General features: G+C 40.6%; 2 long non-coding RNA genes across 5 annotated transcripts in view; one reads left to right on the top strand and one right to left on the bottom strand.

Annotated features, from left to right (window-relative positions):
- The window catches only part of LOC309378490, a 203943-nt gene that overhangs the window by 57651 nt on the left and 130962 nt on the right, over positions 1-15330 (bottom strand). Inside the window, exons 5-6 of one of the 3 annotated variants that reach the window (XR_014172099.1) lie at positions 3823-3881; positions 2907-2968 (exon numbers count right to left, since the gene is read on the bottom strand). This is a non-coding gene — a long non-coding RNA (uncharacterized lncRNA). Of the gene's footprint in view, positions 1-1927; positions 2969-3822; positions 3882-15330 lie in introns of those variants that run through there. The other 2 variants (XR_014172100.1, XR_014172101.1) reach the window with 2 other exon arrangements.
- LOC309378493 overlaps positions 1-15330 on the top strand; it is a 217185-nt gene that overhangs the window by 193769 nt on the left and 8086 nt on the right. The gene's annotated exons all lie outside the window — the stretch shown is intronic.

The raw sequence follows: 15330 nt of genomic DNA, 5'->3' as shown, positions 1-15330 counted from the left end.
GTGGCCAGCGTGACAAAGCTGTAGCTGGCGAGCCAGCACCAGCGCCGTACACAGAAACGCCATTTACCTTCCCGCTATAAAGTGGTGCCTATTTATCTACTTGCACTTAGGGGTGCTTTTGAACTGCTAGGTGGGCAGGAGCTGGGACCAAACGACAGGAGGTCACCCCGCCGCGGGGATTCGAACCACCGACCTTACGATCAGCAAGTCCTAGGCACTGAGGATTTACCCACAGTGCCACCCGCGTCCCTTTTTCTTACTTTAGCATCGTGCTATTGCATGCACAGTGACAAAACACATTTATTGTGCTTTGGCTTGCTGATTATTAAAAAGCAGATTATAGCTTAATGAGACACCTTTATGTTTAGCTGTTAAATGTTTATAATCCACATCCATTTAGTATTAAGCATTTTTACTATTACCATAAATGAATGCTCACAAATTAATACAGTAGATGGGTGCCAGTGTTTGGTCGCAGTGTGGCTATATCCTTTAAAGATTCCTGGGGCTCTACCACTGTGTCCAAAATGCAAATGTTGGAATAAGTAAACTGTCCCTTTAAAAAGAAATTCAATCTGGTGTTTCTCTAATATACAGGTACCCACGTGTATATGTGTTCTACATGTGCATGTCTGCATATATATGTGGTGTTGGGAAATAATTAAATGAATAGACTTATACCAGGAAATGGTGGGAAAGAACTGGAGAGTCCTTGTGGCTTGCAAGGAGACCCTCCCTGGAGCCCAAAGAGGACAGAGGAGGATCAAAACAATGTGTAAGAAAGAAATTCCCATAAAAACACACGTTTAAAAAATACTGCTGTGCTGCCTTCCTCTGTGCTTCTAATATTGGATAGCTTTAGCTTACTCAGGAATCAAAAGTTCTATATCTCTTTTGTAGAAAATGTATACCTTTCTGTGCATTCTGCCACCCACCCCTAACTCGGACAGCCGCTCCAGAAGGATACCATGGTTGATGGTGTTGAATGCTGCTGAGTGGTCAATGAGAATTAACAGGGACACATTTCTCTTGTCTCTTCCCCTGCCAAAACCTAGAAAGAATTGTGAAGAGGAACTGCAACAACAAGAAGCTCATGGAATGCATGTCATGTGACCACCCCAGGCTTTTGATCCCCAGCACCTCCAGGTGGAGCTAAGAGAGACTCCCACCTGAAACTCCGGAGGAGCTGCTGCCAGCCAGTGTAAACAGTACTGAGCTAGATGGATCAATGGTCTGAGGTGGTGTAGGGCAGCTTCCAGTCATCATATGTTCCAAAGGCTTGTGCCTCTCAATTCTTCAGCTAATTGTCCCCTCTCTGTAATATTTTGCCACTACTGCATCCCAGACCTTCATTGTTTTGACTATGCAGACCTGCAGAAAGCAGTTCAGCTTTAGATTATCTGGCAGTGTGACCGGTCTGATGGCTGGGGTGGTTGGCTAAGATTGTGGCTCTCCCTTGTTGATAGGATCTTCGTTTGCATATATAAGAGAGGGGAAATTCCAGCTCATAGTCGTCTTCCTTGCTCTTGGTTCCACATCTGATAAATCTGCTGGCAAGAATTCTGTGGGAATTTTTTTGAACCTAAGCAGTGATACACCTTAGCGTTGAGTTTTGTTTTTTGAGATAGTGTGTATCTAAGAACATGCACAAGCCATTGGAACAATAGCAACTGTAGAGTTTCTTCACTTGAGCTTCAGGAGTAACAGCATTAGAGGGTTTTTGGGCCAACAGTGGCCTCTAGTGGAACCATTTCAGCTGTGTAGTTGATGCTTATCCCATCTGAAAAGCAAACTGAATGTCCTGCAGGATTTTTATATTGCCATAGTTACTAATGGCAATTTTGTTGGCTACAGAACACAAGTCACAGCATGGCACCAAGCTGCTCTCGTGTGTGTGTGTGTGTGTGTGTGTGTGTGTGTGTGTTTAAAAAAAACACCTTGGATAAATGAGTTTAGAAAGCTGCAAAGAAATATTCAGTGATTTTGAAAAAGCTATGAGGGGTCAAAAAAGGGGGATGGAAGCAACAAAGTCTCTTGAGTCTTTTGTTTGTGCATGCATTTTGTAAAATCCATTAGGGGTTTTTTTTTTTGCCTCTCCTTCCTGGAACTTCGAAGGATTCGCAGCTCTGTATTGCCAAACATTTGTGCTTTGTAGATGCTAATACGCCTTTGTTTTGTCCTCAACCTTCTCGGGCGGGCTGAGCTGATTATTACCTTGCTAAACTGCAACCAAAATAATTTCTACAGCCGGGAGCTCTTTGACGTGGATAAAGCGCTTCACACAAACACAGGCTGAATTGCTTTCGTTCTCAGCGGCTCCCATAGGCCAGGCAGATTTTGTCGCTAGCCAATCAGAAGCCAGTTGTTAGGCTACACTTTCTATTTTTAGCATCTTCCATCCACACATGCCCACAGGCTCAGCCGGTTTCACAATGAAAGATAGGAAAATGAACGTCAGCAGAATAAAAGCAAACAGTTCCTTGTGTTTAGTAAAAGCATCTTAGCCCTTGAGTATAATCTGAAGTATTAGAGACCTTTGTTGCTAGCTTTTAGCGGAGGAAAATTGTCAGAAAGATGTTTCTGGCTGTTGCTTTTTTCAAAGGGAAGTGCAGGCACAGAAAAGAATAAAATTAGCAAGATCACTAAACATCAGCATTAATATTTATGACGATCTGCAAAGGTATGGTTTTATGGTTTTGCATTTCGATTGTCACTATTATCCACACTCCCACACTTTAGGATTTGGAATAGTGAGTTGGCAACACACACACACACATATGCACACAAAGACATGTCTCCTTAATTTATACAGCTCAAACCATTCAGTGCTAGCCAATGAGATAGTTTAAAAAAACATGCTGGAAAACAAACAAACAAAAGAAAACAACAACTTCCCAATTCCACACTTACGAAAATGCAACTGAAGCATTTGAAGTAAAACAGAAGCATTTCTTTTCTGGTATCAGGGCTGCATAAAACATGTAAATTTTTTTTTAAGTCATAAAATTTTTTATTTTAAGTTCTGTGTATTTATAATATTGTGGCAAAGATAAATGACGGGATAAACACCGGTCATCTAAAAGCCTATTGTTATTGTTTATCAAATGACAGAATTAGGGAAATGATAGCATCTAGGTCTTTTGTCCCAATGCAAATTGAAACTGGTTTGGGGAAAACGCATCAAAACACACCATTTCTTTAGGAACAGCAGGATAGATACAGGATCAATCTGGATTGTGGCTAATGCTCTATGTACATACACCATCTCCCAGACTAGTGGTGGGAGCACATTGGGTGCAGAGTGGATGGGAGCATGTACACAGCCTGGGTTCACATGTGTGCCCACGAGAAGGGTCAGGACAGAGAAAGTGAGTTTGTATAATTATAAAGAAATGTTGACAAAAGGATTCCAGTGCTACTGACTGGTGTGTTAGAGGGCCCAATGCAAAAGTGTGCAGGACTTCTGCGTCTCTTAGCACTTTTGTAGTAGGGGGAATCTGGGCAGATGTAGCTTGCTGTACAACTGTCTGCCCTAGTCAGGAGGCTTTAGAAGGTGTTCCTATTACCACACAATATCATATGGGGACAAGCATCCTGTTTCGTGTTCCCTCCATTGCCCTCCATAAGTTAGAGTGTGACTCTCTGCAGTAGGGAACTATTTGTGCAAGCTCCCCACGTGTCTAAGAATTCTGGAAAACCAGGTTCCTAAAATGCGCAGGTAGCATAAATGAGAAGAGCAGGCTCCCCACTGCAATTTCATAATACAATAAAAACACATATAAAAACATTGCATATATTTAAAAAAACAGTTGGAAGAATTACCTGTATCTAGTAGCCATTGGTAGCCTCATTTGTCTATTTGTCTAATCCCCTTTTTAGAGCTGTGGGAAATAAACACAAGGTCAGTGTATGGTCACCGCCACCACCTCACAAATAGGCTTGTACCCTTAGCTACTGGCCATTCCCATTACTGACTCACCTCTCTACTCAAGGGCGTCAATTTGAAATGATGACCACCTTCATCTTTGCATACAATGACATCATATAGTATGCATCTGGAATACTAGTAGGGTGTAGTCTCTATGGAGAATTATATTTATTAGGGCAATTGTATTAGAGAGCAAATCTCGGTTCTCCCTAACCAACAAGGTATTGAAAACATTCATTCAAATCTGCTTTTACTTTACTGTTATCAGGATAACAACATCTGATTCTTTTCACAGGTACCATATTTTTCGTTCTGTAGGACGCACCTTTTCCCCTCCAAAAATGAAGGGGAAATGTGTGTGTGTCCTATGGAGTGAATGCAGGCTTTCGCTGAAGCCTGGAGAGCGAGAGGTGCACCGACCCCTCTCGCTCTCCAGGCTTCAGGCAGCTATCCGCAAGTCTTTGCAGCGCTCCGATTTTTTTCTTCTTTATTTCCCCCCCTAAAAACTAGGTGCGCCCTATGGTCCAGTGCGCCCTATGGAGCGAAAAATACGGTATATAAGAATGCAAGAAGGAACCTAGTCCAGCATCTCCTTCTCACAGTGACCAACCAGATGCCTCTGTGAAGCTCAGAGCCAGTGTGGTGTAGTGGTTAAGAGCAGTGGACTCGTAATCTGGTGAACCAGGTTCGCGTCTCTGCTCCTCCACATGCAGCTGCTGGGTGACCTTTGGGCTAGTCACACTTCTCTGAAGTCTCTCAGCCTCACTCACCTCACACAGTGTGTGTTGTGGGGGAGGAAGGGAAAAGGAGATTGTTAGCCGCTTTGAGATTCCTTCGGGTAGTGATAAAGCGGAATATCAAATCCAAACTCTTCTTCTTCACAAGCAGGACATGAGCACAGTGACATGGTCCCACTCATGAGCAACTTTCCCTGATACTGGATGCAATAGTAACTATAAATCATAACATATGTAAGAATGCCATTATCAGGATTGTCCGGTTATGTGATTTTCATGGCACCTAATGGATAGTGCTTGTGACATCACTAATGACCAGTGATACAACTTTCTCCCCTAACCATGCCATGCTATGAAAATAACAATCCACTTGCAAAGAAAAGGACATCCAGCAGAAAATGAAACAAGGTAACATATGGAGAATCCTCTTCGGAGTTTTACCAAAGGATTAAGACTTGAGTCTAAACTTGGGATTCATTGCTGAGATGAAACTAAGTATCCATTGTCATTCAGTCTTTGAACAGACAAAGGGAAACAGTAGTATATTTATTCTTCCTCCTCTGAAAACAAATACTCTAACTCCACAACAAAGCTACCTGCAACTATCCCTTATGGATGAACTGGGTGGGTGCTTGTTTTTCCAACAATATTTATATCCCATCCTTATATCACAAGAACAATATGCAAGGAACAATAATATATCTTTTAAAAACAAACCCATTAAATAAGCATAAGCACAGGTAAAATTCAGTTACATTATTATGCTATTGCCTTTGAATTGTGAATAATCTCATAAAGGATTTAATCAAGAGGAGGGCCAGTCTTTGAACTTCACATCTGAATAAACCATAGGAAAATCTGATCCAAATATACATGTATATGCAGAGCTTGAAACTTGCCTGTGTTATTCAGCGACAACTAGAAAGTGGTGCTATCAACAAAGATGTCGCCTTGGGCTCTTTCCTCTAGGGAGGCAGGATATAAATTTAATAAAATAAACATTAGATGTAAGTTCTTATCTTTGTTGGACACATCACCTAAGGCATCAGGAGTTTACAATATGATTTTTCCTCCTTCCTTACTTCCCATCTCACTCACTCACTCACTCACTCACAAACACACACACACAGCAGCTGCACCATGTTCCATGTCTGAACCTGCTCCTGTGAATGCTACCCCAGCTTAAAGGCATAGGCCAACATGTTTTAACGGCTAATAAAAGTTATTTTGCTTAAAGAAATACTTGAGATTCATAAACGCACACAAAGCCAGAAAATCATTCCAGCTATTCATTTTTCTTCAGTTTCTTTAGCTCTGAATTATTATGCAAGATTCTTCCCCTTTCCTATTACCTATCGGAATACAGACACATTTCGAAATTAGAATCTTTAATAAATATTTCACATGGTGTTGAAGGCTCTCTCTTGGCTTGTGGGGTGTCCGCCTAATGTACAGATTAAACTAGGTTTTCACAGAGTCAGCTCACCCAGCAGGAATTCTGCTGATCCCATTATGTGCTGTGATGTGAGAGTGAAGATTGTGCTGCATAAATATTCATTTAGCATCTTTTGAGATTTCACTCCTCATTCATTTGCTGCCTGACCCCCTTTGCCATTTCTCCCCTGCGTAATCATCACTGCTGAGCAAACCAATTGGAGGGGGGGGGGATGAATTTGCAAGATTAAAACACCAGAGAGAAAACAGATTCATGTGCACGGGAAGGAGAGCAAGGAGAAGTCCATTCAGGATCATTTGCTTAGAGGTTTAAATCTATGGTCTGGTATATCTTGCCTCTATTCTCTCCTGTGTCTGTATATGCAATCAGATTAAAATTCTGCCCCAAAGGATTGGTAGCAAGAAACTATTTCTAATCATGTTGACAGATGGTGAAAACATAGACTATCATCCTTCCTCATCCGGGTGCAACATCTGCATGCAGAGGACTCTCCATAGCAATCAGTGGAGCCATATTCCCCCTCCCTTAGGAAAAGCACCCATATTTTCAGGTTTAGAAATGAGGACTTCAGGGCACTGGGGCCATGAGATTTCATTCCCCTGCCATTTTGAGTGCTTCCCCTTAACCTTGACTCAAAAAGTCTTCTCTTTCTCTCTCTTTCTGCATGAAAAGGTGATCTGGCACAGGAACCAGTCACAAAGGGTGAATTTGGCTGCAAGTGTACAAACAATCCTGTTGGTTCAGAGAAATCTCCCACCCTCTCTTCAGATACTGTAGACCCTCCAGATCAGGCATCCCCAACCTGTGGCCCTCCAGATGTTTTGGCCTACAACTCCCATGATCCCTAGCTAACAGAACCAGTGGTCAGGGATGATGGGAATTGTAGTCCAAAACGTCTGGAGGGCCAAAGGTTTGGGATGCCTGCTCCAGATGATATAAACAACCTTTATCCACACAGTTCCAGGCCGATCAAAGCTTCAATATACACCTATTGATGGGCTTCCTGGAGACCTAAAGGGGAAATGCAATAAAATATTCTACCCAGTGTAGAAAAGTCAGTCACATGCAACCTCTTCCTCCCTTATTCATCAAGCCATGGACTTTTCATCAAGCATGGAAAGCACTTGTAAAACCATTCCAAGGTCTATAACTGCCTGCATATCCTAGCTCTCCCTCGCTCGGTGGTCTGGAGTCCTGCTTCTTCCAGTCCACGGGGAAGAGCTTAACAGTACAGCACCTGCTTTGTGTGCAAAAAGCCCTAATCTCAGTCTCAGTATTTCCTGAAATCCTGGAGAGCTGCGCTCCAGCCCTTTCCCTGGAAAGGATATAGCCAAGGATCTTACCCAATCTCTCTTAAATTCTAAGCCTAAACTTTCCCACTGGGCTACAGCACCACCTAGGGCCTTTTCAGTATAGGAACAACAGCAACAAAGAGGACAGCACCCCATAGTACATGGTTCTGAATGAGTTTTGAGGAAGTTATTTATAAAGAGAAATGTTTAGCGCATCTAAATAAAAACGAAAACTGCTTGGGACAACTTTTCTTCTCCAAGGTACCCTTCCTAGCAGTGTGTCTGAATTTGCAGTGTTGAAGGACTAGGCTCTGTGACATCTGCCTAATGCTCCAGCAGTTGCCCCCCATGTATTTATTTGTTTGAGCTACTTATATACTGCTTAATTACCCAAAGTTTCTAGGTGGCGGCTCTGATGCTTTCCAAGCATGGCTGTTGAAGAGTCATGATTGGCAAACATCACAGTAGTTGGTGAAAGGAGCTGCCAAGGATTTTGTAGAAGCTGGTGGTGTATCAGTTTTTGCTTTTAGAGCTATCCTTGTGATTTAGCTTTGCTGCTGATAGTAGCATAGGATTGCTGCCGCATTATAGTGTCCCAGTGATGGGGTAGTCAGCCTATTAAGCAGCTGATCGTTCTAATTAAACTGACTTATAAAATGGTTTACAGCACCACAGCCTGCACAGAGATGTGTCACATCACATCTGAGCATATCAGTCACATTAGATTACAAGCAGCTCAGTCAATCGGCCAAGAGAGTGATGCCATATGTAGAGATTTTTTGGGTGCTTTGGGCTTCAAGCCCTTACAGCTGTAGGTCACAAATACTTGTGATCATGAGGCAATGGCAGAAAAGAGGAGGGAGGTGGAATGGAAACACAGAACTCGTAGATGCTGCAAGTCTCAACACTGTATTGTCAGTGCAGTGCAGTTTTTGGACAAAGGAAAATGGAAAATACCTTGCACAGTTATACGCTGAATGTTCAGTGTTGAGACTTGCAGCATCTACGAGTCTATTTTTTAATAAAATTTCACATTCAGTAGGTAAGCATTACTAAAACTTACTAACTTTTGACTTTCTTTCCCCCTAAAATCTATGGTTGGTTACAATATATTCTCCTTTCATTCTCCTACAACCCAGTGAAGTAGGCTTGATTAATGGGCAGTAACTCCCCCAAAGCTATTAGTGAATTTCGTGGTTGAATAGGGTTCTGAAACTGGCAGCTTGGCAAAAGACTTTATAGTGTGAGTACAATAGATGTTTTCTTCCCTATTTGAAGTATTATTGAATAAATGAGGGTAAGCAAAATGGTGCAGTGTCTCCAGTTGCTAAATAAATTCTAGGTGTAAAATGTTGGAAGTATTTATTATTTAGGAGGCACATTATTTCAGTTGGCCAATTGTCAAATCAAGTTTCCACCTTCATGGAAAATTCTGCTTCCCATGAGGAAGGTATTGTCAACCGGGACTGGGGAAGGCTCCTCTTTCTGAAGCCATGGCAAAGCACTGACAGCTGCTGTAGATAATACCAAGCTGAATAGACCATTTTGATTCATTATAAGACCTGTTTCTATATTCATAATCAAGCCAGAAAGATGTCAGGCAAGCTAGTAACTCTCACGTGATTTTCCCCTCTCCTACTCCCCAAATTCCAGATGTACTAAACAGAGACGAGCTGAGAGTTGTTAAAACAACATATTGTTCTGAAGCAGTATTAAGTCTTTATTCTGACCTATACGGGCTGCCAGTTTCTGTCTTGATAATGTTTGAACTTACCTGCATGTCACCCAGGCTATTAATGGGAGAACCCCAATAGTGGTCATGAAGGATTTGCTTTTTTTCTTTTTTCTTTTTTGTAGCTTTATTCCTAGAGGAAAGGTAGAAAAGTTGTGTGTGTGATCAGCTTTAAGAACTGCCAGAGCTGCAGAATCCCTGTTCACACTGAGGTGCGAGGTAGTACCCAACCTCCACACAGTCATTATGCATCTAGATATTGGTTCTTATTTGACCAAACCAACTGGAGGGAACCAAACTTGAAGAGGAGTACAAAAGATGCTTGAGACGAAGTATACAAGCATTTCTGCCAGAACGTTTTACTTGCTTCCAGTGTGATTTCCATTAATTTACCTTGTTCATAGGCTAAAAGGCACCTTAGGCATGAAGAGCACAGCATGCTCTTCAGCCGCACTGTAGAGCCAGTTCGTCATTTAAGAAAATGAAAAGATCACCTTAAGCTGCTGCTTTGAAGTTTCACTGATGTGTTTTTCCCCTAACACATTTCCTCCCACGTGGAAAAAGCTTGCCAAAAGCAATCCCAGGAGAGTAAAATATGATTTGGCTAACTGAGATGCATCTGACTGTCAGAGATTGTCAGCAGATCAAATAGGTAGGTGGGTCAGGTTGTTTTTCCACAGAAATTTTGCTTTAGAGAGCCATGTTTTCCAGCTTAATTATGCTATTCATTTATTTCAATGGTAATATCTAGGGGAGATGTTAGTATGGTTGCAATTTTTTCTTGTTTTATCTTTTTGTAAACTGGACCATAAAAACTGAGCACATGATTGAAAAACTACACTGAGGATTATTATAATCTCCTGTAGTGAAATAGGTGAAAATTTTATTAAGACCAAGTGTGCAGTACTTAATATGTTGATGTAAGTACACCAGCTTTTCTGAGTCAATACACCATTTATATTTTACATGGTCTGGTTTCAATAATAAGATTATTATAATTATTCCTATTTTGTATGCCTTATGGATGCCCTGGTGACCTTTCCACCTCACTGAATCTGTTCTTTTGACTACATTGACCTGAAGGCCTCTTGAAAAAAACAACTTTGTGACACACACACCAGTTCTTATGACTTTCCTACACATATTTGGGATTTCATCCTCAGCTCCAGAAATTGCCACTGGCTATCTATGATATTTTGCTTGCTGTGGAAATAAATGTTTCTCTGTATGGTTCATTATTTTATTCCTCTAACAGCTTGATAAGCTCTTTCAAAGCAGATCGCTTTATTTACAGCCTTCTGATTTTCCAGGAATCAGCAGTACTTAGGTCAAATTTTGTACCATCCCAAAAACCCTTGTTTATAGATCTCAGGTTATTTTTGTTTATGTCTTTGTTCCACTTTAAATGAAGGTTTCTAGGTGGTTGGAATCATACAGGAAAAAAGAAATGCATAAAATCCATGATAGAAATTAGTCAAAATATCAGAAAAATATATAACGATGAACAAAGTAAAATACTGGAGAGGAAAAGAAAATCAAGCAGAGGTCAGGCCACTGACAATTAAACCACGCTGAAAATAATAGCTTTGTGAGAGGAATAGGGGTCGCCTAACAATTCTCAGCACCTTTAACAAATTACAGTTTGCAGGATTCTTTGGGGGAAGCCACAACTGTTTAAAGTGGTATAATACTGATTTAAACATATAGTGCAGATGGGTCCTATGCCTGTCTATTTATGTTTTGTGCTTTGGAGGGTGGAAATTATGTGACCTCTGTTGCTCTTCACATAATTGTAGAGTTGGAAAGGGCCATCTAGTCCATCCCCCTGCAATTCAGGAATATTTTTGCCCAATGTGGGACTGGTGTCAGCGGTGCTTTTTTTCTGGGAGGACGCAGGGATATGCATACCCCTAAACATTTTGTGAATCTAAGTTTGGCCTCACTGAGGGGCAGTATTTCAATATGGGTAGGAAAAAGAGAGTACCGTACCCCTAAACATTTTTTTTAGAGCAAAAGCACTGGGTGTCAATATGAAACTGTCAAAATTGAGGTGTTGTGCAGGACTGTTTAGCAGTAGCTTGTTGGTGACAGGTTCTGAAAAGGGAGAGAGAGACTATTGTTTTTAATGAGTCTTTAGACAGGTCTTGGATCAGGTAAATTCATTTTGATTGCTCTGGGAAACGGCAGACTGATAAACTGGAGGTTCTGGTTAGTGAAGAATGGGCACTTAGCTGTCAAGAAAAATAACTACCAGTTGAGAAAAGGCATTGGGAAAATCAGTTGATGAAGGAGGTGTGAGGCAAAGGCTAGAGAGCTGCAGTCAAGGTGGATAGCAGAGACCTGAATATTAAGTTATTCATCCTTGATGTGTAAACAGTATATTGCTAGAGAAGATCAGAGGAAGGGTTGGACCAGGAGTCTGCCCTGTGTAAAGATCTTAACAGAAGAATGTTACACAAGTGGGGGGTTGTTGTTGTTGTTTTTAAAAAGTTAGCTAAAGTGTCCAAGCGGCCAGCAGTATTATTGAATCAGAGTTGGAAGGTACCCAAGGGCCATCTTATCTCACCCCCTGCAATGCAGGAATCTCATCTAAAGCATTCATGACAAATGGCCATCCAACCTCTACTTAAAAACCTCCAAGGAACTTCAGAGAGAGTCTGTTCTGCTGTCAAACAACTGGAGGAGCCTCAAGACAGTCACTGCCAGTTGGAGTAGGTTGTAACTGAATTTTGCTGGAGCGGCGATTTAGAGAAACTAGATAGATGGTTGACTTCAGGCTTGCAGAAACTATGCTTCCCCCTTTTAATAGAAACCCAGTCAAAGCCAGGTGCAAAGTAGTGGCTCAAGGGGCAGGGAATTCTTTAACACAGAATTAAGGAACAGGATGGCCCTGTGCACATGCTCAAACCAGAAATTGGTTTTCAGTACCGGAACCAAACTCACAGTCCTGTCTGTCACACAACAATCCTCTCCTGGACCCCCATCTTACAGCTTTCATAATCTCAGCAGCCTAATTTTAGATAGTGGGGGAAAGGCCTTTCTATTGCTGCTATGATGCAAAAATTGGGAGAGAGTAATACTTGGTACGGTAATTGATTACAAATCACTCTGTCTCAAAATCTTCCAGTCAATCATAGCCTACCTTCCGTTCATTCCTGTACATAAAAAGAAACACGACAATTCTTAAATATCACCATATTGATTTCCTGTAGGAGCCTTTAAAATGTACATAGGCATAATATTAACAAACAGATTAGTTAGGCTTTTAATAGAGTAGCACGTGCCAAGAAATCAGGGGGGAAATATATACTGCCTTTTAAAGCTGGGGGGGAAAGTTTTTTTACACTAAGGCACACATGTTCCCTAGTCCTCTTATCTAGAAATGTTAAGCTGCACAATTTAAATGCACTGTTATCCTATTTATTTTTATCTATGGTATAACACTGATAATATTTTAAATCATTTTTACACTGAGCAGAAGAACATAACTGTTTTTGATTAAGTACACAGTCTTACTGGCCACTTGGTGTCACCATTGCCCTCTCAGTTTTGAATACTCAGTACTATAAACTATTGCACACAATTACTGTTTTGTAGGTTGCCCCATTGAAACCATTATGATCCCAGCTACACAGTGGGAGAGGCTAAAACACACAAAATATATTGCTGTACACAGGCTGAAAGATTACAAATAGTAGTTGCACATGCAATATAGAAGCCAAGGTTGGTCTTGCATCCACTGTCAAAACGCTCCCACCTGAGGTTCTTCTAAACGTATATTTTATTAACATCATTTTGCATAAAATGGAAACAAATGTGGTATCATTAAAAGAAGGGTTCATTTGTTGCATGGATACTTTGCTCGGGCATAGCACACATACTTTTGCATATCTTAAGGCAGCCCTGTTTAGGGATGTTTTTAATATGTAATGCTGTATTGTTTTTAATACTGATTGGGAGCCGCCCAGAGTGGCTGGGGAAACTCAGCCAGATGGGCGGGGTATAAATAATAAATTATTATTATTATTATTATTATTATTATTATTATTATTATTATGTAAGATTTTTATATGTATAATGTTTGTGTGTGTGTCTACACACACACACACACACACACACACACACACACACACACACACACACACACTGCTGTTCTCAGTATAAGGATGGTCCATATGTTCATAATTCCTAAATTCTTCAAGGGAATATGCTGTTTTCAAGAAGGCCATGCACTTCCACCCCCTCAACTTCCCCACTAAGAATCTGTATTCACATCCTCTGTCAGAACACTAGATGGCAGGCAGTACTTGATTTCTTTCTAAACCCCTTTGTGCCTGCTGAATTTATTGAATCCCCTTCTCCATTTTCTCATATAGGTAATAGGAGAGTCTTTTTTTAAAAAAAGCAACATGAACATGAGAAAGGACATGCCTGTATCTGCTTAGCAAATGTACTTGACTAAAAGAGCTTGTTTTAGCAGACAGTTAAACTTGGAGTGCTTGGATTGATTTAGTTTATCTCTGTTGAAGTTCCTGGGAGTTTTTAAGAAAATGGAAGAACTTCAGCCTAAACTGCTAGAGAATGGGGCCTAACAGTCTAGGCTTCTCATGGAGCAGTTTAGATTTACTTGGTATGGTGACCCATTTATTGTTACATGATTTTTGGCCCTTAGGTCTTGGAACAGCCATCGGTTTTTAATTGCTGCTTTGCCTATTTTGTAACAATTACTCCAAGAAAACATCCCCAATAATGTTGGCCTTTATATAGTAGTTAACAAAGCTAGTCACGGTTTAGTTTATGCGAATGTAAGAACACCAACCATATGATTGCAGGATATCACTTCAGAAGCTATTCTAAAAACAAAAGCATAATGAACTATGAATATTTTAAATAGTTTTATTCAAGTCCATTTTGACAAGTATCAGTGGGATGACTGAGCTTATATTTTATCAACAAGCACGCTAGTGCAGGGTTTGATGGCTGTTGTTAAACATGGGCTGCACACATCATATTTTTAAAGCATTGTGATAACTCTTCAATCAGCCATCGCTTCTCACAGAGAATTCTGGGAGCTGTAGTTTGTTAAGAGTTCTGAGACCTCTAATTTTCTCATAGAGTTAAGACTTCCCAAAGTTCCCTTTGAAGAGGGACTGATTGTTAAACCACTCCCAAAATTTCCCTCTCAAAATAGACTTCATTTATCCAATACTGGAAGTGACTTAAAATCAGATAGTCTGAGTGTGTGGAATATACCTTTTTTCTTACTTATTTAAAACTCCTCATAATATTTCATTAAACAGTTTGGCAAGCATTTCATTTTAGTGGACATAATTTCTAGATTTCACTAAATGAGTCTGTGCTATTTCATTTCAGTAAACATGCAGGGATCCACAAAGGAAATCTTCTCAGTCTGAACACCTCATAAATCAGTGAGAGCCAGGATCACATCATGTTTAGACTTTAGAAAAATGAAGAGGGCACTAGCATCTTTTCAGGGAGATATATTTTGCTCTCTTTAGGGATGTATGAAGGCACTTTTCATGGCGACACGAATCACTCAAAACTGAGTGAATGGAAGGGCCTTCTGTGAATGGAGCTCCATTCACACAAATTTCCTCTCCTTGAATTTAGGGGATAAAAAAATTGCCTAATATTCAAAGTCCCCCTCACACTTCAACCCTCCATGAAACAAGCTATGATGTTTAGGTCAGCCCCTTAAAGGTTTTTACAGGATGTATCAGAAAACAAGATAGATGATATCAGTTGCACGGCTGACCTTCTGCAGTTTTTTGGAACCAATACACTATAACAATCATTTGAAATTGGCGGCTGTTAAAGAGGGGGAATGAATGTGGAATGAAAACCTGAGGACTAGGTGGGGTTGGGCGATGCACCTGGAAGGTGTGCTCTGGGTGAGTGCGTAATGTAGAGGTGTAATATAATGATGGTGGTGGCGGTGGTGATGGTGATGATTATAATAATAATAATAATAATAATAATAATAATAATAATAATAATAATAATAATTAATAATAATAAATTTATTACTTATACTCTGCACATCTGGCTGGGTTTCCCCAGCCACTCTGGGCGGCTTCCAACAAGAGATTAAAAATACATCAAAACATCAGTCATTAAAAACTTCCCTAAACAGGGCTGCCTTAAGATGTCTTCTAAATGTCAGA

This window comes from Podarcis melisellensis (genome assembly GCF_964234715.1).
Source record: "Podarcis melisellensis genome assembly, chromosome: 10".
Classification (NCBI taxonomy): Eukaryota; Metazoa; Chordata; class Lepidosauria; order Squamata; family Lacertidae; genus Podarcis; species Podarcis melisellensis.
This window is presented reverse-complemented; position numbering and strand designations above follow the sequence as displayed.